Genomic DNA, 27,073 nt, shown 5'->3' on the forward strand with positions numbered 1-27,073 from the left:
TCTGGGGATGTACTGTATGGTGATTAACATAATATAATAAAATAAAATTAAAAAAATAAAAATAAAAAAGAAAGAAATGTAATAACATTTAATAACATAGGGAAGGAGTATAAATCCAGACTCTTTAGGAAAGACAGTTCAGATTTGAAAATGACATATTAAATGGCCTTTTTTTTTAAGGGCTAGAGAAAAAATGTTTACTGTGTCTGTCACATAGTAGATATTCAGTAAATATTTGAATAAATAATTAAGTGAATTAATAGAGGACTCCCATTATGGAGGTGTGGTTCACTGGGGTTTGTGAGGGAATGTTAATGTTCTAGTACCTTTTTAGGGAACATGGTGCTATGGATTGAATATTTGTATCCTCCCCCAAGTCTTAGGTTGAAGTCCTAAACCCCAATGTAATATTATTTGGAGAGGGGTCTTTGTGAGGTAATTAGGTTTAGATGAGGTAATGAGGGTGGGGACCCATTTTGGGATCATTGCCTTTATAGGAGGAGATATGAGAGAGATCTCTCTTTGCTACAAGAGGATAGAGCCAGAAGATGACTATTTGCAGATCAGGAAGTAAACCTCAGAAGCATCCAAGTTGGGAAACACCTTGATTTTGGACTTCTAGCCTCCAAAACAATGAGACATATATGTCTGTTGCTTAAGCCACCGTGGTTTGTTGTTACAGCAGCCCAAGCTGACACATGATAGTGTATGAAGCTGGTCTTTCTGGAAAGATAACACTATTCTGTGAGTCAGGGTGTGGGCCTGTCTGTCTTTCTCGTTCAGTCTTCAGAGCCCATGATACTCTCTGTCCCATAGCAGGGGTGAGATAACTGTTTGTTGAATGAACGACTGCTATAGGTCTTCAGCCCAAAGAGGCAATTATGATTTGGGAGATTTCCAGATTAGAAGAATGTCAGAAGCACACTGTAAGCAGCAGGGGCAACTCTCTCTCCTCCAAACTGGCCTGCTTGCTCAGAGCTCTGAAAGGGCCCTGCTCCCAGCAGCCAGTCTCCTGGACACACTTAGGTTCCACCTGGACAGCGAAAGGACACTTGAAAGTGAGGGGACATGGGGTGTGAGTGGTAAGTCAGGCCGCTGGGTGGGCTTCAGAGCCACCCTAATAGTTACGAGCTTTAGGGACCAAAGGCCTTTCTGCCAACTTGGCTCCAGCAGTCACAGACGGCACTTTGTAACCTTCCTTCTGGGGACTCATTAGTGGAAGGAAAGCTGTTGTCTCTGCCAACACAGGGCTGGCCTCTCCAAGAAGCAGGTTAATTAAGGTGGGTGGACAGCAGGAAGCACCAATGAGAAAATCTTTTGGAGTAAAATGCTAGCAGATTTGTTTGAGGAAGACACCACTGGCAAAATCTCAGGTCACCCCAGCAAGTCAGCCTTGGTCTCTTTATCTACAAAAGGAGGATAATCATATTGGTGACATCTGTGATGAGAGATTGTGAGGATTACTTGGGATAATGGACATGGAAGCACTTGTATATTAATGTCCTGTAAAAATACTAGCTTATTCTGTTTACTTTCTGGCAAAGTCCTACTATGTGGTAAGTTCTGTGTGTAGGGAAAAGGTTGATGTCCTGGTTGGTATCTAATTACTCTCTACAGTACAGAAAAATGAATATTTTCAGGAAAAAAAAACAAGCAGAAAATTCTGGGAGAGGAAGTGCTCAAAGGAGGAGAAAGTACATCCTTTTTCAGGGGAATTAAAATGCTTCATAGAGGTCCCCTATATTTATTGCTACATTATTTATAGTAGCCAAGATACGGAAACAATGTAAGTGTCCATCATTGGATGAATGGATAAAGAAAATGTGTTGTGTACACACATACACAGACACAGGAATATTACTCAGCCATAAAAAAGAGATCTCACCATTTGCAACAATATGGATGGGCCTACAGTGTATTATGCTAAATGAAATAAGTCAGAGAAAGACAAATACAGTATAATTGCACTTACATGTGGAATCTAAAAAATGAAACAAATGAACAGACAAACTAAAAGAGACTCTTAAATGCTGGGAACAAACTGGTGGTTGACAAAGGGGAGATGAGTTGGGATGGGTGAAATAGGTGAAGGGGATTCAGAAGTACAAACTTCCAGTTATAAAGTAATTAAGTCATGGGGATAAAAAGGACAGCATATGGAATATAGTCTATAAGATTGTAATAACGTTGTTTGGTGACAGATGGTAACTATACTTACTGTGGTGAACATTTTGTAATGTATATAATTGTCAAATCACTTTACACCTGAAACTAATAAAATATTATATGTCAACTTAGCTTCCATTAAAAATAAATTTAAAAAAAAGGATAGAATGCTTCAGCAAGGAGCTGGGCTTTGGAGACTGAGTAAGATTTTTACAGGCTGAGATGTGGAGGAAGGAGACCTTTCAGGATCAGCAGTACACGAGGCCAGGGGCTCCGTGAGGATGGAGTATGACTTGACAGTGGTGGGAAATCCTCGCAGGATACAGATGTGGGTGCAGAAGGAGATGAGAGGGGAAAGGCAAGCTGTAGCCAGATGGTGGAAACCCTTGAGGCAGGTGGAGACCTGATATGCTTATAAAGGGGACCATTAAATGTAGTTGAGGAAGGATGTTCTCTGACTCCAGCCACACTGGAGGAAAATGAAACTGATTGCAGGAGGATAGAGGCATGCTAAAAATGCACATTATGGTTTTCACCAGTTTCAGAGATTATTTTAAATCATAGCAAAATGAACAGGCAAGAATGCTTTGGGATTTCAGATCCACTTCTGCAAAGGAATGAGAAGCATCCTGCTTTCTGCTAATGATCTGGGAAGAGTTCCTACCACCAGAACGAGTTCGTTCAAGAGCCGGGCCAATTCAGATATAGTGGGATCTCTGGGCAGAGCACTTTGCCATATTGCTAGTTCGGTTAAACTGTTTTTTTCCTGGGAAGAGTGCATTGTTTTTGTAACCCCTTGGAAACCCGAGAAAGTGGACTGCAATAATGGACATGAGACTTGCTCTTCACTACCTCTGTTAAAATGGGGGTTTCTGTGGCTTCACCGTTACCCCAGTTTTCTCAGTTAAGAATAAATGATTTCGGGGCGCCTGGGTGGCACAGCGGTTAAGCGCCTGCCCTTCGGCTCAGGGCGTGATCCCGGCGTTGTGGGATCGAGCCCCACATCAGGCTCCTCCGCTATGGGCCTGCTTCTTCCTCTCCCACCCCCCCCTTGTGTTCCCTCTCTCACTGGCTGTCTCTATCTCTGTCGAATAAATAAATAAAATCTTTAAAAAAAAAAAAAAGAATAAATGATTTCACATGTTAGAAGATTTCACGCTGCCTGCCTATGATACTAAAAATGAACATTTTTTGGTTTTGCTGCTAATTATAAAGCAACATCTTTTCAGTTCAGAAAGTTTGGAAAATGGAAAGGCACCATTGCAAGTTTACTATTGTTACTATTTTCCCTTATGCTCTTCTAGTCTTAAAGGGTGTGCATGGTAGACATGTATGTATATAGCTACACGTATGTTTGTGTGCATGTACATCTGGATATGTGTATGTTTATACAAGATAAGCTTTCTATAAAATTTCATAACATAATTTTTCTGTCTCTCCATACTGTTGTGAATGTATTTACATACATCAAGGTGTGCCCAATTTTTTGTGCTCAGCTTTGTTCCTTTTTAGGAGATGATGCACATTTTCTCATGTCATAAAATATTCTTTCCAGTATGTTCTTTGAGGTTCAGCAAAGTGAGTCTCTGATCTTGTAAAGTCTTTACACGAATCTACACAATACCACGTTGTGCTGCGACACAATACTTAACAATTTCTTATATTTGTCTAGAATTTTTTTGTGTGTTATCTCTGGATGTGTGGGTTATCATTACTGCCATTTTGTAGATGAAGAGGTTGTACTTTCAAAAAGTGGAGTTTCTCCAGGTTAAACAGCCGGTAACCTTGCTGTTAACAAGGCCTATAACTAAGCCTTGAGTGCCTGAGAATAAGAGGCAAATCATAACGCAATTTCTATGGCAGCGTTTAAGTACATGGACTGTGGAACTCACTTCCTAGGTTCAAATTCTAGTTCTGCCCCTCTCGGGCAGGTTCCTCACTTGTCTGAGCCTTGTACCTGTGAAATGGGGACACTAATAAGACCCTTACATCACCTGGGCTGTGGTGATGGGTAATTACTCATTTAGGAGCTGCTCTTAGAACCTGCCCAGCTCATGGCAAATACTGGCTCTATGAAGACAAGTGGTTACTAAAACAGATCTTTTCTTTCCAGTGTGCCAACTGTCTCTTTTTGTATGTCTGAACCTTAATGTCTTGAGTTTGTTTATTTCAGTTTCTCCAGCAAAGGTGATTTTATTCAAGACTCTGTCTAAATGTAACAAAAGAAAGTTCATTCAAGGAAGGACTATGCACAGCTGGTACCTTCCTTCTGAGAGGGTTCATTTTTTTCCCTAGAGGTAAAGGAGCATTTGAGAAGAGGACATTGCAGTATTTTCCTTAGGACTGTTGCTGAAGCTGGAAGCAATACTGCTTGTAGTTTTTGCCTGGTGAAGGACCAAACTATATTTGGGGCAATATTTGGCTTGTCTGACTTCTGGTGTTGCCCCAGCTCCTGGCTAAGTTGCTGACACTGTTGGCTAAACTTTCCAAGTGGAGGCAGCTTCATTCCCTTGTTAATCAGGGTGTTTAATGCAAGAGCTAATGAAGTGATATGTAACCACATGCACCTGTCAAACCGTATGGTACTTGCTTGCTGTTATTTATGGTGAAGGCATTTGTGCTTTTAGTTTCCCGAAGCGATGGGCTACATCTGAAATGAGGCTCCAAAGCAGTTTTCGAGGCCGTGGGTGCTAGCTTCATGTCCTAAATCAACCTCCTCAGGTCCAGTCTGTGAACAGTGTGTGTGTCGGGGGGGGGGATTGTTACCTGTGATATAATCTGAATCAAGATGCAGCATGTATTTGTGACTGCACAGAGCGGGAAAGCAGTGTAAGTGCTCACTAGAAGCAAAGCATTGTCCCCAATTTTTCAAGCCGCTGCAAGGGTACCAGCCAGAGCTCTTCTGTTAAAAGGAGAGTGCAAAGAGTATTTTCTTGGTTTCTCTGTATGTAGACGAATTTGGCTTTTAAAAGCCAGGTTAAATCGATAGCTATGGGGTAAAATTTTGTATTAATAATAAGAATGAGAGCTATCGTGTATCACACTTGGAATACACTAGGCAGCACTGCTTTGAGGGCAGGCTGGTCATGCTGTGCCCAGGATCAGTCTCTGCGCAGTGCAGGAACATTACTGTGAGAAAGGAAGGGAGACAGTGTTTACCAGATGTCACCCCCACAGTGAGTGCTGTATACACTGCATCACTTAGACCATATACATTTTCTCTCATGTGCCCCACTAGCCTGTGGTGGGGGGTGATACCCCAGGGGGCTTGTTCAGCCTCTTACAACTGATAGTAGAAGTAATGAACAGATGGGTATGGCATGGATGCAGACCAAACCTTCCAGATTTCAGGGATACCAGGATGATCCTGCTGGTGCTTATCAGGTAAATACACTCCTCATTCTCTAGAGCAATGGTGTTCAACTTGGGGGGGGACTCCCCATCTTGTGGGGGGGAGCTATTGGTAATCTCTAGGGACATTTTTGATTGCTCTAACTGGTGGTGAATACTGTTGGCCTCTAGTAGGTAAAAACCAGGGACACCACTATAAATTCTACACTGGACAGCACAGCCACTCGCCTCCCCAGCAATCAATATCCTGCCCAAATATCCAGAGAGCAGATACTGACAAACCTAGCTCTAGAGTGAGTCTGAGGCCAAAGTTGAATTCCTTACAAGAGGAAGGACTGGCCAACAGAGTTCTCTTCTCTGTCCTTCTCTCAATGCAGTAGGTTAGCATCCTGACTAAATGCTAAATAGATATTTAAAGAAATTATTTGTCAGAACACTCACTAGCCTGTATAAGATGATACTGTGTCCTGGTACTGACTAGCACTCTGCTAAGCATTTTAAAGATTTTATCTATTTATCTATCTATCTATCTATCCATCTATCTATCTATCATCTATCTATCTATCTATCATCTATCTATCATCTATCTATCTATCTATCTATCTATCTATCCTATCTATCCATCTATCTATCTATCATCTATCTATCTATCTATCATCTATCTATCATCTATCTATCTATCTATCTATCTATCTATCTATCTATCTTCTATCTATCTATCTATCTATCTATCTATCTATCTATAAGAGAGAGAGAGAGAGAAGAGAAAGGAAAGGGCAGAGAAGAGAATATCCAAGCAAACTCCCACAGAGTGTGAAGCCTGAAGTGGGGATGGATCCCATGACCCATGAGATCAGGACCTGAGCCAAAACCAAGAGTTGGTTGCTTAACTGATTGAGCTACCTAGGCGCCCCTGTGCTAAGCATTTCAAATGTGTCATTTTATTAAATGTGCTAAATAACCTATGACACTGAAGAAGTATTAGTATATTCTAGAAAGCAGAAGAGAAAAATCCAAACCTTTACCTTGGGTAAATACCTTACAGTATTATTTAGAACCAAATAACATGACAGTCAGTACCTTATTACATGGTTGGTTTTCCAGAAGATGGAAATAAACCTCATTCTGCACCTAGGAAAGGTCCAGGAAACTGATATTTTCTTAGTGACATTACAAAGCCATAGATTTGAAAGAATTGAGAAATAGCATTATTTCAAGTTTGGTTATTATGGAGAGAATGAGCTTGTTAATCCATGCATGAATTGCTTCCTGCCACACAACTGTATGAGAGATGATACGTGGCTATGTGCAAAGAGCTATAGTTTTCCTATTGTGGTCTCCATCTGTGGGGGAGACATGATACCCAACGAATGTAAATATCCTGGACCTCAAGGCCTGATTGATTAGCTGGACTGCAGTTTCTTTACCTACTTGGTTGCTTTCCTCAGGTCCAACTGCAAGGTCTTATCTTGTTCCTATAGACTGTTAATTTTGAAATAAACTCAGGCTGTGTTCTCAGTACATTACACACACATCTATATATTTTTTTGCACACGTGTGTGAAAGAGTGAAAGAGAGAGAGACAGAAAGGAGGGGGCGGGAGGCAGAGGGAGAGAGAATCCCAAGCAGACTCCATGCCCAACATGGAGCCTGACGTGGAACTCAATCTCATGACCTTGAGTTCATGACCTGAACCAAAATCAAGAGTCAGGCACTCAACCACTGAGACACTCAGGTGCCCCAAGTACATTACATGTATTAACTCATTCATGCATAATGAATATTTCCATTTTATGGACAAAAAGAGATTCAGGTACGGGGAGCTAACTGCCCAGTGTCAAGTCAGGGCTGAGTCCACATTTGAACCCAGAGTTCATCCATTACAATGTTCAGCCCCTGCATTCCAGTGTGTAGCAGGATAGCATGGTTGGACAGAAGTTGGCTAGAACCCAGACTCTCAGGACGCCTGGGTGGCTCAATCGGTTAAGCCTCTGCCTTTGGCTCAGGTCATGATCCCAGGGTCCTGGGATCGAGTCCCACATCAGGCTCCCTGTTCAGTGGGGAGCCGCTTCTCCCTCTGCCTGCCACTCCCCCTGCTTCTGTGGCCTCTCTCTCTCTGTCAGATATATTAAATATATTAAATATATTTAAAATATATATATATGTATATATATATGTAGAACCCAGACTCTGCTACTTCCTTGCCATGTGTTCTCACCTCTTTAAGCTTCAATGTCATTATTTGTGAAATAGAAGTAAAAAGTATCTCCTGTGTTGTTGTAAGTACTGTCAATCCTCATTATTCATGGTAGTTATGGTCTATAAAGTTGCTGTAAACACGGAATAGTGAATACAGTTAGGTTCCTATGAGCTTCTGGTCACATTTTTGTCAACCGGTCAGTACATAATCTTGTTTTATGTGTGTTTATGTTTAAAGCCACATTATTTTATGCGTGTTGTTGACTTTTTAATGTTGAACTCATGGCCAACAGCACCGTAACTCAGGCCTGATCAAAGCTTATCTAACACATGTATGTTTTCCATAAGGTGGATCACAGCCTCCTTGCATGTGGGAATACTAGACAGTATGTCAACATTACACGTGGGCCATTGTAAGCAGTGAAATCACCAAAATGTGAAAAACGAGGTACCAAATAGTCTGTGGAAGGGTTACTTGTTTACACACTAGTGCTGAAAGAAGGCAGAGCGTCCCCTTGTTTGACCTTAGCTAGAAACATGTACATGTCTGAATGACCGTGAAATACTGGGAGTACTGCTTTTGGAGTGACAGTTTTAGAGAGTGCGTGAATCGGCACAGGTGATCTATGTGAAGAATGAGGATGGGTTCTGTGTACGTCCAGGGTTGTAACAAGTACGTATGAACTAAGCTGTGGATAGTACTTAGCATGTAACCATGCGCACATGGAGAGTTTCGGCAAGTGGCAACTATTTTTCTTCTTTTCAATCAAGGTATACCAAGAATCAAGTCCGTTTGAGTAGCTGGCCCCCTGTAGACGGGGAAGTTCTGTCTAAGAGGAGATAATGTGGCTACAAGAAGCAGCTTCTAAGAAGATTACACTTGATTACCTGCTCTCTTTACTTGAGGGTGTGAACTAAGCCAAGAGTTCGAATAGACTGAACTTTGGGGGGGGATATGGTAGAACGAAGGAAGTGAGGGGAAGTGTAAGTTCAGCCTCTCAACTCTACCTACATCAGAGGTTTGCTGCCTTTTATTCCAAAATGTGTTAATTCTTCTCAAGTGTGACCCCCCCAAACCAGCATGCAGTTTCAATGTGCGTGAGGAACTTGTAAGAAATAAAAATTCCCATCCAGACCGCTTGAACCCAGAAACTCTGTGAATGGGCCCAGCAGCTGTGTAGAATGGCCAGGTGGTTCTGAAGCAGGCTGAGGCTGAGAACCACAGCTCTGGTCTAACTCTTGCGGAAGATAGTGAGTTCTCTGGGTCACTGAGGACATAACAGACTACAAACCCCCATGAGATGAGTATTTAGTACTTCCGTCATGATGGTTAAAACTTGCCCAGATTTTTCTGAGATTGTGTGGGGCCTAAAACAAACAAAACAAAACAAAACAAAACAAAAAAAACGGCTCCCTGTTCGGTTTATAATTTCTGAGGCTTCCTTATGAGGTTTCAGCTTCTTATTTAATGGCTGGCAGTAGAGCTTCTTTTTTTTTTAAATTTTAAATTCATTTTCATGCAAATGTCTATAGCCTCCAGGAAGATAAAGCATGCAAGTGGATTTGTCTTCCAAGTTCTAAGGCATATGGATTGTGAAGGTTTTCCTTTCATTTGCAAAATGCTTAGGCCACTTCATGTTTCTTTTTCCCCCTCTCTGTTCTCTCACCAGAATTTCTTTTGGGGTGTTATCTGATAACTCCGACTTCGCAGGATGACATTATTGTGACTGTTTTGAAAAGGTCCATTTTCGTCAAGTTGTTTGTTCATTTATTTTACAAGTATTTATGAGATCACACTATGTGGGCCACTAAGCTAGATTCTGGAAATTCATCGCTGAGCATAGCAGAGATGGTCCTTGCCCTCCTGCTGCTCACCTGCTAGTGGGGGACAAGCGTTAACTAGCATAGAAGTAATCAGAGCTTTGACAACTTGTATGAAAGGAGCACAGGAAGCTCTGAGAGAGTACAGGAGGTAAAGAAAACCTGGTCAGGAAATGGGTCCATGGGTGCTTCACATTTGGATGGACTTTTTTTTTTTTTAAGATTTTATTTATTTATTTATTTATTTATTTATTTATTTATTTATTTATTTATTTTTGTGTGTTTGTGTGTGTGAGAGAGAGAGAGAGAAAGAGAGCCAGGGGGTGGGGGAGAGCACAGCAGAAGGAGCGGCAGGCAGAGGGAGAAGCAGGCTTTCCGCTGAGCAGGGAGCCGGATGCAGGACTAGATCCCAGGACCTTGGGATCATGACCTGAGCTGAAGGCAGCTGCTTAACCAACTGAGCTACCCAGGCATTGGACAGACTTTTTAACAGATGAGTAAAGACTCACGAGGCAAAGGTATGGTATAGGTATAGGTGTGTGTGTGGGGGGGTGGAAATGTGTATAGATCTTCAAGAAGTAGAAGTGGGGCAGGGGTCAGAAACTTACAGCGCGGTGGAAGGCAAGGCTGGTCAGGTAAGCAGCTGACATATGCATCGCTAACAGGGTGCAAGGGATTGTGCTGAATAAAAATTCTGGCTGACAGATCATACAAAGCACATTAAGTTATGGATCTCATATTCTTAGAGATCATTATGTAGAAAGGGAAGGTCGGGAGTGCTACTTTTCCTACGGCCCTGTAGGATTGATGATCCAGGTATGTTAGAGCTGGTGGTCTGCATGATTTCAACGGACTTTTGAGCTATCTAGCCATTATTGAAGGACTGTGATCACCAGAAAATCTGTGTAGGTCAATTACTTGTAAATAGTCAAGCATTAGAAATCATTTTAGGTTTTTTGTTTTGTTTTGTTTTGTTTTCATTTTATCAGATCAGTTCCAGGACAGGGAAGTTCTGCAAAGCTGGAGGTTGGGAAATCTGGGCCATAGGATGTTGCTGGGATGATGACCCAGGTCAGCATGCTGAAGGCAGTGGTGGTGGGGAGGGAAGGAGGTGGGGGGACATTGAAGATGCATATTTTGCATCTTATCTGTGACTTGATTCTAAACAGGGTGGATTCCCCCCCTTTTTCCTCAGGTCTTCAAAATAATGATCAGATCCTAAAAATCCCAGACCAGAGATTGTTTCAAATCCCAAATGATACGGGGAAGCTTTAGGTGGAAGAGAGATTCTCTGTTTCGTTAGTACAGATACAGGAATTAGACCAGGCAAGCTTTCTACCCTGCAAGCATGAGATTGTCCAAATCTGTGATATTAGACTAGCACCTCTCTTTAGCATACTCGTGACCATCTTTTACATAGTAGGAGACAGAGTGTGAAAGGAGGCTAGCTTGCTGCATTTTGATGAACAGCACTGACTACTGTTGGATAGAAGAAGAAGGGGCCCAAAGTGCTGTCCTAGATGGGTACCCTAGGTGCTGCGAGGATCTCACAGGATTCAGGTGCACAGAAGGCAACGTGAGTTGACTTCTCAATATTACCTTCCTCTCTGGTTCCTTCAGCCACATTCTATTCTTCAGGCCACCTGTGGTCCCTCAAGCCTTAGAAGTAATATTGAACATAGACATATTACAGTTCTTGGAGGTTTTTGAGATAATTTTGAGTTATGACATCACTATTTGAGGATTCATTTCCATCTTTTTGAGGTCAAAATCATTGTATTTCATAATTAGGAAAAATTTTTGGAGGTCATTCAATGTAACCTTCCATCTGCCTTGAAAATAACTACCTATATCTTTGAGAAGACTTCCATTTGAAGTTACTTTGGAGAAGCTTTGCCTGGTAAATAACATATTTTCTGAAATTGAGCTGAAACTTGACTATATGAAGGATGTTTGGTCTTCAAACACTTACCATGCTGGTCTACCTCATATTCACATTAGAATTTTAGTTACTGAACATCAGCTATCATGAGTGACTGATACCTCAACATGGTTTTCTCTAAAACCTCCTGGCTCTTGGTAATCTGGTTCATCTTTCAAGGTTCAAATAAAATCTGCCTGCATTACATTTGAGGGTGAATTCACTACTGAGAGCTTGCAATATTGAAGAAGTAGCATCTCCAAATAACAGATTTTTTCTTTAACCTCTAGAACAAAATTAAAACTAACCAGTCTTTGAATAAATGTTTAAGTAAAACATAACTGTTGAGGTCTAGAATTTTTTTTTTTTTACACTGTGCTAGTAGGAACATTCTCACTGTCACAAGCTGGATGTGTATTCATTTAGACAACTTTTCAAAGAAAACATTTTCAGTCAATTTGGGATATAATTAAATATTTGAAATAACATTCAATACTGTTTTGGTTTATTCTCTAGGATCAATCTTTTGAGGTCATGTCCTACGTTCCATTCATTCATCTTTCTGTTGTTTACTAAATGAAGAAATGATATGGGTAAATGAAGCAGATTCTTAGGAGGTCAGAATCCTGGGGGGTCATCCACTTTTGGATGCCTTTGGGTACCTATATTGCTCTGAGTTCCATAAGAAAGCAAGAGAAGCAGTTGTGAGTAGGGAGCTGGGCAAGGAAGAAGATGAAGAGAGTAATTCTGATATTTTGGCTGAGTTCCCTGTGGAATATTAAAAAATATATACCCCATAGGCATTTGGATTCCTGTTAGATGTTCAGGAGCAAGATATGGTCTCATAATATGAATTGGGAAGATTTCACTATATAAATAATGTTGAAATCTGGAGATAGGATAAGAACATAGAAAAAGAACAAGCCAGGTAAGGAAAAAAAAAAACAACAAGTATAGGAGTGAGGGCATCATGGCATTGGCATTTAAAGGAGGGAAACAAGAAAAGGAGATGTGGGAAGATGGCATTGGCATTTAAAGGAGGGGAACATGAAAAGATGTGGGAAGATGGCTGACAAACAGCAGCTAGAGAAGTATTGAAAACGGGAGAGTGTGTGGGTTCTTTAACCCATGTTTCCTCCTATCTCTCAGACTAGTCCTTCTCTGTAAATTATTATTATTATTATTATTTTTAATGTTTTTTTATTATGTTAGTCACCATACAGTACATCCCTGGTTTCTGATGTAAAGTTCGATGATTCATTAGTTGCGTATAACACCCAGTGCACCATGCAATATGTGCCCTCCTTACTACCCATCACCAGCCTATCCCATTCCCCCACCCCCTCCCCTCTGAAGCCCTCAGTTTGTTTCTCAGAGTCCATAGTCTCTCATGCTTCATTCCCCCTTCTGATTACCCCCCTTTCTTTATCCCTTTCTTCCCCTACCGATCATCCTAGTTCTTATGTTCCATAGATGAGAGAAATCATATGATAATTGTCTTTCTCCGCTTGACTTATTTCACTTAGCATTATCTCCTCCAGTGCCGTCCATGTTTACTTATATTCCATATAACTTCTTAATCCAGTCATATATGTATATATGGAATACTTATATTCCATATAACTTCTTAATCCAGTCATCTGTTGAAGGGCATCTCGGTTCCTTCCACAATTTAGCTATTGTGGACAATGCAGCTATGAACATTGGGGTGCATATGGCCCTTCTCTTTACTACGTCTGTATCTTTGGGGTAAACACCCAGTAGTGCAATGGCTGGGTCATAGGGTAGTTCAATTTTTAACTTTTTAAGGGACCTCCACACTGTTTTCCAGAGTGGCTGTACCAACTTGCATNTTTTGCAGAATGGCTGTACCAACTTGCATTCCCACCAAGAATGTAGGAGGGATCCTCTTTCTCCACATCCTCTAAAGCAACTGTTGTTTCTTGCCTTGTCAATTTTTGCCATTCTAACTGGCGTAAGGTGGTATCTTAGTGTGGTTTTGATTTGAATTTCCCTGATGGCTAATGATTTTGAACATTTTTTCATGTGTCTGTTAGCCATTTGTATGTCTTCATTGGAAAAGTGTCTGTTCATATCTTCTGCCCATTTTATGATTTGTTTATTTGTTTCTCGTGTATTGAGTTTGAGAAGTTCTTTGTAGATCTTGGATACCAGTCCTTTATCTGTGGTGTCCTTTGCAAATATATTCTCCCATTCCGTGGGCTGTCTCTTAGTTTTTTTGACTGTTTCCTTGGCTGTGCAGAAGCTCTTTATCCTGATAAAGTCCCATAAGTTCATTTTATNAAGTTCATTTTATCTTTTGTTTCCCTTGCCTTTGGAGATGTGTCATGAAAAAGGTTGCTTTGGCTGATGTCGTAGAGGGTGTTGCCTATGTTCTCCTCTAGAATTTTGATGGATTCCTGTCTCACATTGAGGTCTTTCATCCATTTGGAGTTTATTTTTGTGTATGGTGTGAGAGAGTGGTCAAGTTTCATTCTTTTGCATGTAGCTGTCCAATTTTCCCAGCACCATTTATTGAAGAGACTGTCTTTTTTCCACCGGATGTTTTTTCCTGCTTTATCAAAGATTAGTTGCCCAAAGAGCCGAGGGTCCATTTCTGGGTTCTCTATTCTGTTCCATTGGTCGATGTGTCTGTTTTTGTGCCAGTACCATGCTGTCTTTGTGATCACAGCTTTGTAGTACAGCTCGAAATCCGGCATTGTGATGCCGCCAGCTTTGTTTTTCCTTTTCAACAGTTCCTTGGAGATTTGGGGCCTTTTCTGTTTCTATACAAATTTAAGGACTATTTGTTCCAGTTCCTTTGAAAATGTCATCTGTATTTTGATCGGGATAGCATTGAAAGTGTAGATTGCTCTGGGTGGCATGGACATTTTAACTATGTTAATTCTTCCAATCCATGAGCATGGAATATTTTTCCATCTTTTTATGTCTTCCTCAATATCTTTCAAAAGTGATCTATAGTTTCTAGGATATAGGTCCTTTACGTCTCTGGTTAAGTTAATTCCAAGGTAACGTATGGTTTTTGGTGTTATTGTAAATGGGATGGATTCCCTAAATTCTCTTTCTTCAGTCTCATTATTCGTGATTAGAAATGCAATTGATTTCTGAGCATTGATTTTTTATCCTGCCACATTAGTGAATTGCTCTATAACTTTTAATAGTTTGGGCATGGATTATTTTGGGTTTTCCCAAAAGTAGTATCATAAGAGTATCATGTCGTCTGTGAAGAGAGAGATTTTGACTTCTTCTTTGCTGATTTGGATACTTTTATCCCTTTTTGTTGTCTGATTGCTGTTGCAATGATGTCTAGTACTATGTTGAATAATAGTGGCGAGAGTGGGCATCATTGTCATGTTCCTGATCTTAAGGGAAAGGCTTCCAGCTTTTCCCCATTGAGAATAATGCTTGCAGTAGGCTTTTCATAGATGGCTTTTATGAGATTGAGAAATGTACCCTCTATTCCTACACTCTGAAGGGTTTTAATCAGGAAAGGATGCTGTATTTTGTCAAATGCTTTTTCTGCATCAATTGAGAGGATCATATGGTTCTTGAGTCTTTTCTTGTATATAAAATCTATCACACTGATAGATTTGTGAATGTTGTACCACCTTTGCATCCCAGGGATTAATCTCACTTGGTCATGATGGATAATCCTTTTAATGTACTGTTGGATTCTATTAGCCAGGATCTTGTTGAGGATTTTGGCATCCATATTCATTAGAGAAATCGGTCTGTAATTCTCCTTTTTGAGGGGGTCTTTGCCTGGTTTGGGGATCAAGGTAATATTAGCCTCATAGAATGAGTTTGGTAGCTTTCCTTCTGTTTCTATTTTTTGAAATAGCTTTAGGAGAATAGGTATTATTTCTTCTTTGAATGTTTGGTAGAATTCCCCAGGAAAACCATCCTGGCCTGGAGTTTTGTTTTTTGCAAAGTTGTTTATCACTGACTCAATCTCTTCATAATTAATTGGCCTGTTTAAAAAATCAATTTCTTCCTGTTTCAGTCTTGGTAGTTTATAGGTTTCCAGGAAGGCCTCCATCTCTTCCAGATCGCTTAATTTATTGGCATAAAGCTGTTGCTAAAAGTTTCTAATAATGCTTCCAATTTCAGTGGTGTTGGTTGTGACCTCTCCTTTTTCATTCATAATTTTATTAAATGGGTCCTTTCTCTATTCTTTTGGATAAGCCTTGCCAGTGGTCTGTCAATTTTATTAATTCTCTCAAAGAACCAGCTTTTAGTCCTGTTGATCGGCTCTACTGTACTCCTCGTTTCTAATTCATTGATTTCTGCTCTAATCTTGGTCAACTGCTTCCTCACGCGTGGATTGGAACTGTCCCTCTGTTGCTGTTCCAGCTTCTTGAGGTGAGAATATAAAAACTTCTGTTCTTTTGAGTGAGGCTTGGATGGCTATGTATTTCCCCCTTAGGACTGCCTTTGCAGTATCCCATAGGTTTTTGACCATTGTGTTTTCATTCTCTTTGGTCTCCATAAATTGTTTAAATTGATTTTTAATTTCCTGGTTTATCAAATCATTCCTGAGCAGGATGGTTCTTAGTCTCCAAGTATTTGAGTTTCTTCCAGGTTTTTCCTTGAGGTTGAGTTCCAATTTCAGAGCGTTGTGGTGTGAGAATATGCAGGGAATAATTTCAGTCTTTTGGTATCGGTTGAGACCTGTTTTGTGTCCCAGAGCATGATCTATTCTTGAGAATGTTCCATGGGCATTTGAATAGAATGAGTATTCTTTGGTTCTGGGGTGTAGTGTTCTATATATATCTATGAGGTCCAACTCGTCGAGTATGGCATTCAAAGCCCTTGTTTCTTTGCCGATTTTTTGCGTGGGTGTTCTGTCTATTGCTGATAGTGGAGTGTTGAGGTACCCTACTATTAATGTATTTTTACCTATATGTCTCTTTATTCTGGTTTAGAGTTGGCTTGTGTATCTTGCTGCTCCCCTGTTGGTGGCATGTATATTTATAATTGTCATATCCACTTGTTGGATACATTGTTTAAGAATAAAATAGTGCCCTTCTGTGTCTCTAACTGTAGTCTTTAGTTTAACATCCAATCTGTCTGATATGAGAATTGTTACCCTAGCTTTTTTTTGAGGTCCTTTGCCATGATAGATGGTATTCCATCCCTTTACTTTCAGTCTGAATGAATCTTTAGGTTCAAAATGAGTCTCTTTTAGACAGCAGATGGATGGGTCCTGTCTTTTTATCCAATCTGCAACCCTGTGGCATTTTATGGGAGCATTCAGGCCATTTACATTGAGACTGATTATTGAGAGATAGGATTTTAATGATGCCATGTTGCCAGTACAGTCTTTATTTCTATCAATTGTGACTTTCTGTTCTGTATCACTCTTGGGGCCTTTTTACCTTTATAGAACCCCCCTTAATATCTCCTGTAGGGCTGGTTTCGTGGTTACAAAATTGGTCAATGACTGGCGATTCTGGAAGGTCTTTATTTCTCCACCAATTCTGAATGACAGCCTTGCTGGATAAAGGATCCTTGGCTGCATGTTTTTCTCTGAAAGAGCTTTAAAAATGGCCCCCCAACCCTTTCTCTCATTCCAGGTCTGTGTAGACAGGTCTGACGTAATTCTGATACCTTTGTCTTGTTACGTGACAAATTTCTTTGCCCTGGCCGCTTTCAATACTGTATCCTTGGATCTAATATTTGCGAATTGCACTATGACATGCCGTGGCGTAGGTTTGTCCTGGTTGAGCTTGGATGGGGTCCTCTCTGCCTCTTGGACACGAATGCTTGTTTCCCTTGCTAGATTAGGGAAGTTTTCAGCTACAATTTGTTCAAATATCTCTTCTAGACCTCTGTTTTTCTCCACCCCCACAGGGATGCTGATGATTCTGACATTGGAACTTTTCATTGAGTCTAATCTCCCGTAACCTACATTCCTGAGCATGGATTTTTTTGAGTCCAGATTCTATTTTAGCTTTTTCTTCTACTAACCCATCCACCAATTCGCTGATATGTTCTTCTGCCGCATTCGCCCTGGCCATCAGAGCCTCTAGTTTTGACTGCATTTGGCTCATAGAATTTTTAATTTCTGCAAGATTCACTCTCATTTCCACCATTAGAGATTCTATATTCTCATTAACATTTTCGTTAATACTTTTTTCAAGTCTACACATCATCTTGACCATTGTTACTCTGAATTCCATTTCTGATAATTTGGTTATATCCATATCCATTAGTTCTGTGGCAGAGGCCACAGACTCACTGTCTTGTCTTTGCTGGGGGGGATTTCTCCTTCTCGTCATTCTGATGAGGAGAGGTTGCGGGGTTGTCCGGAGCCCAAATTATTGACCTGGACCCAGGCCGTGTGCCCTTGTTTTATAGGGATTAGGGATGTGGGCTTCTTCTTTAAAGATTTTATTTATTTATGTGGCAGAGAGACAACCAGTGAGAGAGGGAACCCAAGCAGGGGAGTGGGAGAGGAAGAAGCAGGCTCCCAGTGGAGGAGCCCGATGAGGGACTCCGTTCTGGAACGCCGGGATCACGCCCTAAGCCGAAGACAGGCGCTCAATGACTGTGCCACCCAGGCTCCCCGGGATGTGGGCTTCTTGATTTTTTAGCCTGCCTTCTGGGGGATGGGACTGCCGCACTGATACTCAGGCAACCCTGTTTGGGTAGAGTCTCTGTGCCCCCCTGCGAGGGGGCATGGGGATGGGCACACTGTGAGGCAGTATTTCTGGGCTTTTGTTCTCTGGCGGCTTTCCCTAGCGGTTTGCTGTGCCTCTTCTGTACATCAGCAGTGGCCAAATCTCAGACTCTGTCTCCAAACAGAGGGACTGCAGACCGTTCTCCACTGATGTTCTGGCTACTTTAACTCTGTTACTGTTGGTGCTGCTCAACCCTGCAGTGTCCCGGGATGTGCGCCCCACACCCGGTGTCCCAGCTCTTATTTCCAGGGCCAGCGCGTCTCTGTCTTTTGTAACACCGCCAGCCGCCCCACGCGCGCTCTGGAGCTCCCGTTCTCAGTCTGGATCCAGTGAGCACACCGGAGCTCCATTTCAGTCTGGTGGCGCGCGCTCCCGGCTCAAGGACTCAGTTTGCTCTCTCGCAGGTGCCGGTCCTTGAGTCCGCCCGCTCCCCCGTGCAGGTGGCTACCGCCTCCCGGTGCCTGAACATGGTGGCTCCCTCCCCCTTCCGTTTGTCTTCTGATATCTGTGCTCAGTTTCATGGCTCCCCGCTTCGTACCTCAATACTCAGCGCTGGAGATGTTCATTTGTAGAGATCCAGATGTATCTTCCTGTGACTCAGGCTGATTCTGTGGATGTTCAGGCTTGTCTGGTACCTATCCAACTCGACTCGGGACCAGCTGAAAAAGGGGTCCCCTACTCCTCCGCCATCTTAACTCGGAGAGAACCTGTCAATTATTTTCTAGTGTTCAGGGAGATAGCTTCAAGGAAAATGAGGACAGAGCAGTATTCATTATGTTTAGCCACAAGGAATTCATCAGTAATCTTGGCAAGAATACTTCCAGTGGAATCTGTTCTTCCTTTCTTTTTAAAATACTTTCTATTATGGAAAATTTCAAATGGACACAAAAGTGATAGGATAGTATAAAAAATGCCCATGAACCTACAATCTATCCACAACAATGAGCTTCGTTTTTGGATTCCTGCGAGTCTTACTTTGTTTTTTTAACATTAGTGTCTAACACAGGGCCTGGCTCACTGGAAACAGTCAGTAAATATGGAATAAATAAATGAATAAATATAAATAAATCAACAGTATGCAGTTTACTACGTAGGGATGCAAAGATAAAAGGTGCATATCCACCTTCAAGGAGTTTATAGTCAGGTCACTTGGAGCAAACATAAAGCCCCCGTAGTTAGGTCCTAATAAGCAAAAGGTGTGGGTTCTTATGCCCTTAGAATAGATCCAGGGAACATATGTATCTTCCATTCGTCCCTCGCTCCAGTAGTAAATGAGGAGCAATAGAACCAGTACAATCTGAGCTGAATTTCAATTCTGACTCTACCCTTTCCCTGCTGGGAGATTCTGGGTTAATCATTTAACTTCTTTGAACCTTGGTTTCATCATGAGATTTTCATGGTGAAGTGAAAAAAAATCTTTAGAGTTTTCTGAGAATTAAATTAGAAATGTGTGTAAAACCCTCAGCACAGAATCCAATATATGGCACGTGCTCATTAAATGAGCTGTTGCCACTGCCATCATCATCATCGTCACCACCGAGCTAGCAGTCTGTCCTCCAAGAAAAATTCCCTATTCTTCTGGCTCTGGCTTCTTGTTCTCTCCTTCTGCCAAGTACACTTTCTTCCATGCACATTCACATCACATACATAATTTTTCTCTTCACCTCTCCATATTTATTCTTCCTGTCCTGGAATGTTACTGTAATAAACATGTCAACCTCACTCCAGCCTGCTTTTGCTCCTGGATCTACCTAACACGATGTGGCCTTCTGCCTTGATGTCTGGGTGTCTCCTCAGTCCCACCTGCCTGCCCACCCCCATCTGGCCAGTCTGACTTCCCACTACTCCTGAACTATCTCCAGGCTGCACTGCTCATCATTCTCATTGTTCAGAATGCTTACTTCTGTGGAGCCTTTGTAATAATCATTCTTCCACTTGAAGTCATCTTTTTGATCTTTGTTGGCCTTCACCATGGAAATCCTACCCATTCTTTCTGACCCGTGTGGATACTGCTTCTCCCATGAATATTTGAATATAGTAGCTCCCACCCCTGATCTATCTGGAGCACCTTTTGCCACTGCTCTTCTACTTGTCATATTTTCCTTTGCATGAAAGGCATATGTCCTTATTCAATTATGTGAATGTTTTTAGGTTTAAATATTAAAAATGACATGATGTATGTAAAAGTACTTAGTAAAAAATAAACGCAGATGCCAGCTATAACAAAAATGACAGAGAACATTTGCTCAGCAATAATCATGTGCCCCATCAGTAACTCCTAGGCATCTACTATCTCATTTAATGTATATAACAACGTCGTGAGATGTGTACAAGGACAACTCGAGTTTTTTGATAGGTAAGGAGACAGAAATCTAGAGGTGTTAAGTGATTTATCCAAATTCAAAGAGCTTTTAAAGAACAAAACTAGGATTCAAACCTGGGCCTATCAAGCTCCATGGTCTATTAGACTTCAGGGTGTAAGCACTTAAGCTATCCATTATAGTGGCTTTCAAAATTATAGTAAGTGCAACTTTACCTCAAATTAGCTGAATGACCTTTCTGTTAAAAGAAATATATATATATATTCCTATAATTACAGTGAGATTAGGCTCCCTTTAAAAAAAATCTTAAATTTCTCTTCATCTGCCGTAATTACCTACTTTCCATTGTTAGTGAAGACCTGGCTAAATGAAGACATTTGTTGCTACTGAAATTAAAATGAGCTTAGGTTAAAATTGTGGCATAGCTCCTACCTCAGGCCTGGAGATGAAACCATTGCTATGAATATCTCATATTACTTCATTGTGGAGGATTTTCAGCTTGTCTTTCACAATTGGAGTGCATAAGAAAGCTGATCCATGCCCCAGGCATTGAAGGCAAACCACTGCATTTCCATTTGGGCTTGTTTGCTCTTTTGTTTACAGCTCATCTCTAACTTGCTTTTTGGGGCATCAGGGTGGTAGTTGGGGGCATTTAGCTGCCTCAGGAAGGGATAGGGTCAGTTCTCCCAGTTTGGGTTAGTGTTGTGTCTAGAGGTGAATATTGCTAGCCATTTATTTATTAGCACTTAAGTGTATTTCCTTAGACAAGGTTCTCAGAAATGTAATTTCTGGGTTACAATCTATGGTCTTAAAATGGCCTTTCTTTTTAAGACGTTGTAAAGTTTCTCTCTCCAGTGGTCGTGGCGGTCATTACCGTAGCTCACCAGATGTTCCTGCTCTCCTTATATCCCTCTCTGTGCTTTGTGGGCGTCCTTATGTTCTAGCCAATGGGTTGCGAGCGGAAGGGACATAATATTTCTGGAATGGAGGATTTAATGGCTTATGAGAAGCTCTAGGATACTTTTTTTTTGTTCTGCATGGGGACTGACAATGTTTCTCTGTGAGCCTGGGTGCTGAATAAAGAACCATGTAGAACGCAACCCCAGCCAATTGACTCATGATGGACATGGAGTATGGGGAGGAATAAACTTGTTAGGAAAAATCACTGAAATTTAGGGTTAGGTACTGCAGTGTAACCTCTCTTATCTTGACTACTAGAATGGTAATATAATTTATAATGCTGCTAGGAACATTAAAAAATATAAGCTACGTATAAACCACATAACTAGGTATTATATATGTGTGATTAATAAGTGATCTGCAAGATTACTGTGCCTAGATGCCTCTCCAAGCTTGTCTTCATCTGCTCACTTCACCTGGATGTTCCACACTCATGTTTGTTTCTTAGGCATTTTTAAAGAAGGTTTTTATTTAATTTTTCTTTAACAGAAGTTTTATATATTTTTTCTTTTTATACAAAAGATAGATTATTCTATAAACTTCTGCATGTTTTGCTTTTTAACCTAAATAATAATTTAGAGAACTTATTAATGTATAGAAAGCTTTGTCACATGCATACAACTGCATGTTACTGTCTCATATGAATTACACTAAACCATTTTCCTATAACTGAAAAAGTTTCTTTTAATCTTCAGCCATTGCAGCAATGATGCAACAAATGAATTTTATCTTGCATCATTTCCTACATGTTCAAGGGTGTCTATAGGATAAATTTCCAGAAGTGGAATTGGTAACTCAGAGGGCATATGGATTTGCAATTTGAACAGGTATTGTTGGTTTACCTTCCTTACACATGGTATTAATTTATGGTCCCACCCATGATGAGTGGAAGTGCCTGCATTTAAAAGTTTTTGTTTTATCAGTTTTGAAATATTTTATGTTGAATTTACTTCTAGGTATTTTATCGTTTTTGTTGCTCTTGTAAATAGAGTGTTTTCTTCCACAATATTCTCTAACAAATTGTTGTCTTTATACGTAAAGGCAATTAGTTTCTAAGTTTTACATGTTCTTAACTCACTGAATCTTCTTATTGCTTGTAGTAGTTTGGATTTTCCATGTATGCACTTATTTTGTTTAAAAATAGTGAGTTTCTGGGGCGCCTGGGTGGCACAGTCATTAAGCGTCTGCCTTCAGCTCAGGGCGTGATCCCGGCATTCTGGGATCAAGCCCCACATTACGCTCCTCCACTAGGAGCCTGCTTCTTCCTCTTACACTCCCCCTGCTGTGTTCCTTCTCTCACTGGCTATCTCTCTGTCAAATAAATAAATACAATCTTTAAAAAAATAGTTTCCATTATTCCAACTTTTTTTTAAATCTAATTTCATTGGCTAGTACAAAGTCAAATCAACGTGGTGTGGTAGGCATCCTTGTTCTGTTCTGGAAATATATTAAAATGTCTCTAGTGTTTCACTGTTAAGCATGGTAACAGCTTTGGGCTGAGATACATATTTTATCTCCTTAAGAATGTATCCATCTTTTTTTATATTATTGGATTTTCTTCAATGTGTTGTTGATTTCTGTCAAGTACTCTTATTTTTTGAATTTTTTAATAGAATGATTTCTGCTTCTTTTAAATAAAGATTTTATTTATTTAATTGAGAGAGAGAGAGCATGAGTGGGGGGGGGCAAAGGGAGAGGGAGAAGCAGACTCCCAGCTAAGCAGGGAGTCCAATGAGGGGCTTGATCCCAGGACCCTGGGATCATGATCTGAGCCAAAGGCAGACGCTTAACCAACTGAGCCACCCAGGAGCCCCCCTCAAGTATTTTTTAAAGCGTTGCTTGGTTCTCTTTCCTAATAGTTCATGTAGGACTTAAAAAAAAAAAGACTATTCTTGGGGTGCCTGACTGGCTCAGTCAGTTAAGTGGTCAACTCTTCATTTGGCTCAGGTCATGATCTCAGAGTTGTGGGATCAATCCTCTTGTCAGGCTCCATGCTCAGTACAGAGTCTGCTTCTCCCTCTCCCTCTGCTCCTCTCTCTGCTTCTTCCCCTGCTCTCTCCCTCTCTCTCAAATAAATAAAACCTTTTTAAAAATAAAAATAAACTATTTTTCATTTTTAATTTATTTTTAAAAAGGTTTTATTTATTTATTCGAGAGAGAGGGAGAGCACAGAGGAAGAAGCAGACTACCCACTGAGCACAGAGCCTGATGCGGGGCTCAATTCCAGGACCCTGGGATCATGACCTGAGCTGAAGGCAGATCCTTAACTGACTGAGCCACCCAGATGCCCCATAATCTATTTTTTAGAGTGATTTTTGGCTCACAGCAAAATTGAGTGGAAGGTACAGAGATTTATCATATACTTTCTGCCCCCATACACTCACAACTTCCCCTGTTATTGACATCCCCTACCAAAGTGGTATATTTGTTACAATCGATGAATCTATTTTGGCTCATTATTATCGCCCAAAGTCCATAGTTTGCATTAGGGTTCACTCTTGGTGTATGTAGTACATTCTGTGGGTTTGGACAAATGTGTAATGTTATGTATCCATTATTATAATATCATACAGAGTAGTTTCATTATGGTAAAAATTCTCTGTGCTTTGCCTATTCATCCCTCCCTTTCCCCTAACCACTGGGACAACTGATCTCTTTATTGTCTGCATAGTTTTGAGACAGAGAGTCATTTTGTTGGAATGAGAGAGTATGTAGCCTTTTCAGATTGACTTCTTTTACTTAGTAATATGCACTTAAGCTTTCCCCATATCCTTTCAAAGCCTGATAGCTCATTTCTTTTTAGTGCTGAATAATGGCCCATTGTCCTGATATTCCAGTTTATCCATTTCTCGACTGAAGGACTTCCTGATTCCTTTGAAGCTTTAGTAATTATGAATAAAGCTGCTGTAAACATCTCTGTGTAGGTTTTTGTGTGAACCTAAGTTTTCAACTCCTTTGGGTAAATACAAAGAGAGTAACTGCCGACAAAAGTATGTTTAGTTTTGTAAGAAACCACCACACTGCCCTCTGAAGGAGCTGTACCATTTTGCATTTCCACCAGTAAGACTGGGAGTTCCTGTTGCTCCACATAGTTTCCAGTGTTTTGTGCTGTCAGCGTTTTGGATTTTGGCCATTCTAATAGGTTTGTAGTGGTATCACATTATTGTTTTAATTTGCATTTTCCTGATGACATGATTTGAAGCATCTTTTCTTGTGCTTATTTGCCATCTTATGTAGGATTTTTATATTGAGAATAATAAGTGAGATTAGTTTATAGCTTGCTGTGTGTACAATCTATAATTGTTTCACAAAAAAAAAGAATTTGGAAGTTTTCCTTTTATTAAACAGCTTAAATTGATTTGGAAATGATCACTTTTAAGGATTTATTAGAATCACTCCACAAACTCATCTGGCCTTAGTGTTTTTGTTTTTGTTTCTGTTTTCTTTTTTGTGGGGGAAGGAATTGGGTAGCAATTTGACACGTTTACCTATATCTTTAAAAATCATTTTTTGGGGGGAGGGTGGGGAATTAACGTGTTTAGATTTTTAAATCACTTAGTTGTGGGAACTTACTTTCCTAGAAAATTTTTGGTTTCATCTAAGTTTTCAAACTTGGATGAGATTAAGAAAAGTTGACTTTTAGAATTTAAAAAACATCTGTGAGGTAATATACTTTATATTATTACTTAACTGTGTGTGTTTTATGGCATCCCCATTTTCCCTACTAAGTTAGTTAGTAGTTTGTTTTATTTTATTTTTGAAGAACAATTTTTGAAATGTTTTAGAATGCATTAATTGTACTGTTTTCTGTTTATCTTATTAATTTTGCTTTTTAATTTGTTTCCCTTTTCATGTATTAAAAATTCAATAATTTCTCTCATATAATTTTTCTCTTTCTTTCTTTCTTTCTTTCATTTTTTATTTTTTAAATAATATTTTTTTATTATATTATGTTAGTCACCATACAGTACATCCCTAGTTTTTGATGTAAAGTTCCATGATTAATTACTTGCGTATAACACCCAGTGCACCATGCAGTACGTGCCCTCCTTAATACCCATCACCAGCCTATCGCATTCTCCCACCCACCTCCCCTCTGAAGCCCTCAGTTTGTTTCCCAGAGTCCATAGTCTCTCGTGGTTCATTCCCCCTTGTGTTTACCCCCCCTTTCTTCCTCCCTTTCTTCTCCTAGCGATCTTCATTCTTTTTTTCTTTTTTTTTTTTTAAAGATTTTATTTATTTATTCAACAGAGATAGAGACAGCCAGTGAGAGAGGGAACACAAGGCAGGGGGAGTGGGAGAGGAAGAAGCAGGCTCATAGCAGAGGAGCCTGATGTGGGACTCGATCCCAGAACGCCAGGATCATGCCCTGAGCCGAAGGCAGAGGCTTAACTGCTATGCCACCCAGGCGCCCCCATTCTTTTTTTCTTAAACATATTTAAGGCTTTGAATTTTCCTCTGTGTACTGTCATGGCTGTATTCTACGATTTTTTTTAAAGAAATTGTGCAACTTAGCATTCTTCTTTGATGAATGTTTAACAGCAGTTTATTTAATTTTGAGTAAAAGGGACTTAGTATTTTCTGATGTTACTAATTTTTCATTTTTCTGAAGAAATCATGTTTTATTTCCACCTTTCAGAATTTAATGTAACATTCTCTGTGCTTTTTAATATATGATTAATTTTAANTTTTTTTATTTTTTATTTTTTATTTTTTTTAAAGATTTTATTTATTTATTCGACAGAGACGGAGACAGCCAACGAGAGAGGGAACACAAGCAGGGGGAGTGGGAGAGGAAGAAGCAGGCTCCCAGTGGAGGAGCCTGACGTGGGGCTCGATCCCATAACGCCGGGACCACGCCCTGAGCCGAAGGCAGACGCTCAACCGCTGTGCCACCCAGGCGCCCCTCTGCTTTTTAATATATGATTAATTTTAAGATTTATTAGTTTTTTTAAAAAAGATTTTATTTATTTATTTGAAAGAGAACGTGCATGAGCAAGAATGGGGCAGGGGCAGAGGGAGAGGGAGAAGCAAACTCCCTGCTGAGAGGGAGCCTGACACTGGGGGACCCTCGGGTCATGACCTAAGCTGAAGGCAGATGCTTAACCGACTGAGCCACCCAGGTATTGCAATATTTATTAGTTTTTGAAAAAGAGGGCATATTTTCTCTTTTCAGGATTCAGCATTAGGTATTTATCACATAGAACTATTAATTATTTATTGAATTCTATATTCTTATTTTTAATGTCATTCATTAACTGATAGGCATTAATTAAATTCTTTTTCTAGTGTAGTGTATGTTTTGTCCATTGCTTTTTATAGCACACATTTTCTACCTTATGAATGCTGCTATATTTTTTGGTTCATAGACATTTATGATTGTTTTAATTTTATTTTGAATTGTTCTTTTACATAATAAACTGCCCATATTTGTTATGTTTACTATTTTTGGCTTATATTCTTACTTTTTGATATTATGAACAGAAGCTTTGCTTTCTTTTTGTTTGTATTTGTATGATATATTTTACCCATCTTTTAATTTTAAACCTGGATCATGTTTTTGGGTGGTGGAATGGTGATTATGTCTCTTACATTAAGGGTATATTCTTTAGTTCATATCTAACTCCCAC

The sequence above is a fragment of the Ailuropoda melanoleuca genome, chromosome 4, assembly GCF_002007445.2.
Source record: "Ailuropoda melanoleuca isolate Jingjing chromosome 4, ASM200744v2, whole genome shotgun sequence".
Taxonomy (NCBI): domain Eukaryota; kingdom Metazoa; phylum Chordata; class Mammalia; order Carnivora; family Ursidae; genus Ailuropoda; species Ailuropoda melanoleuca.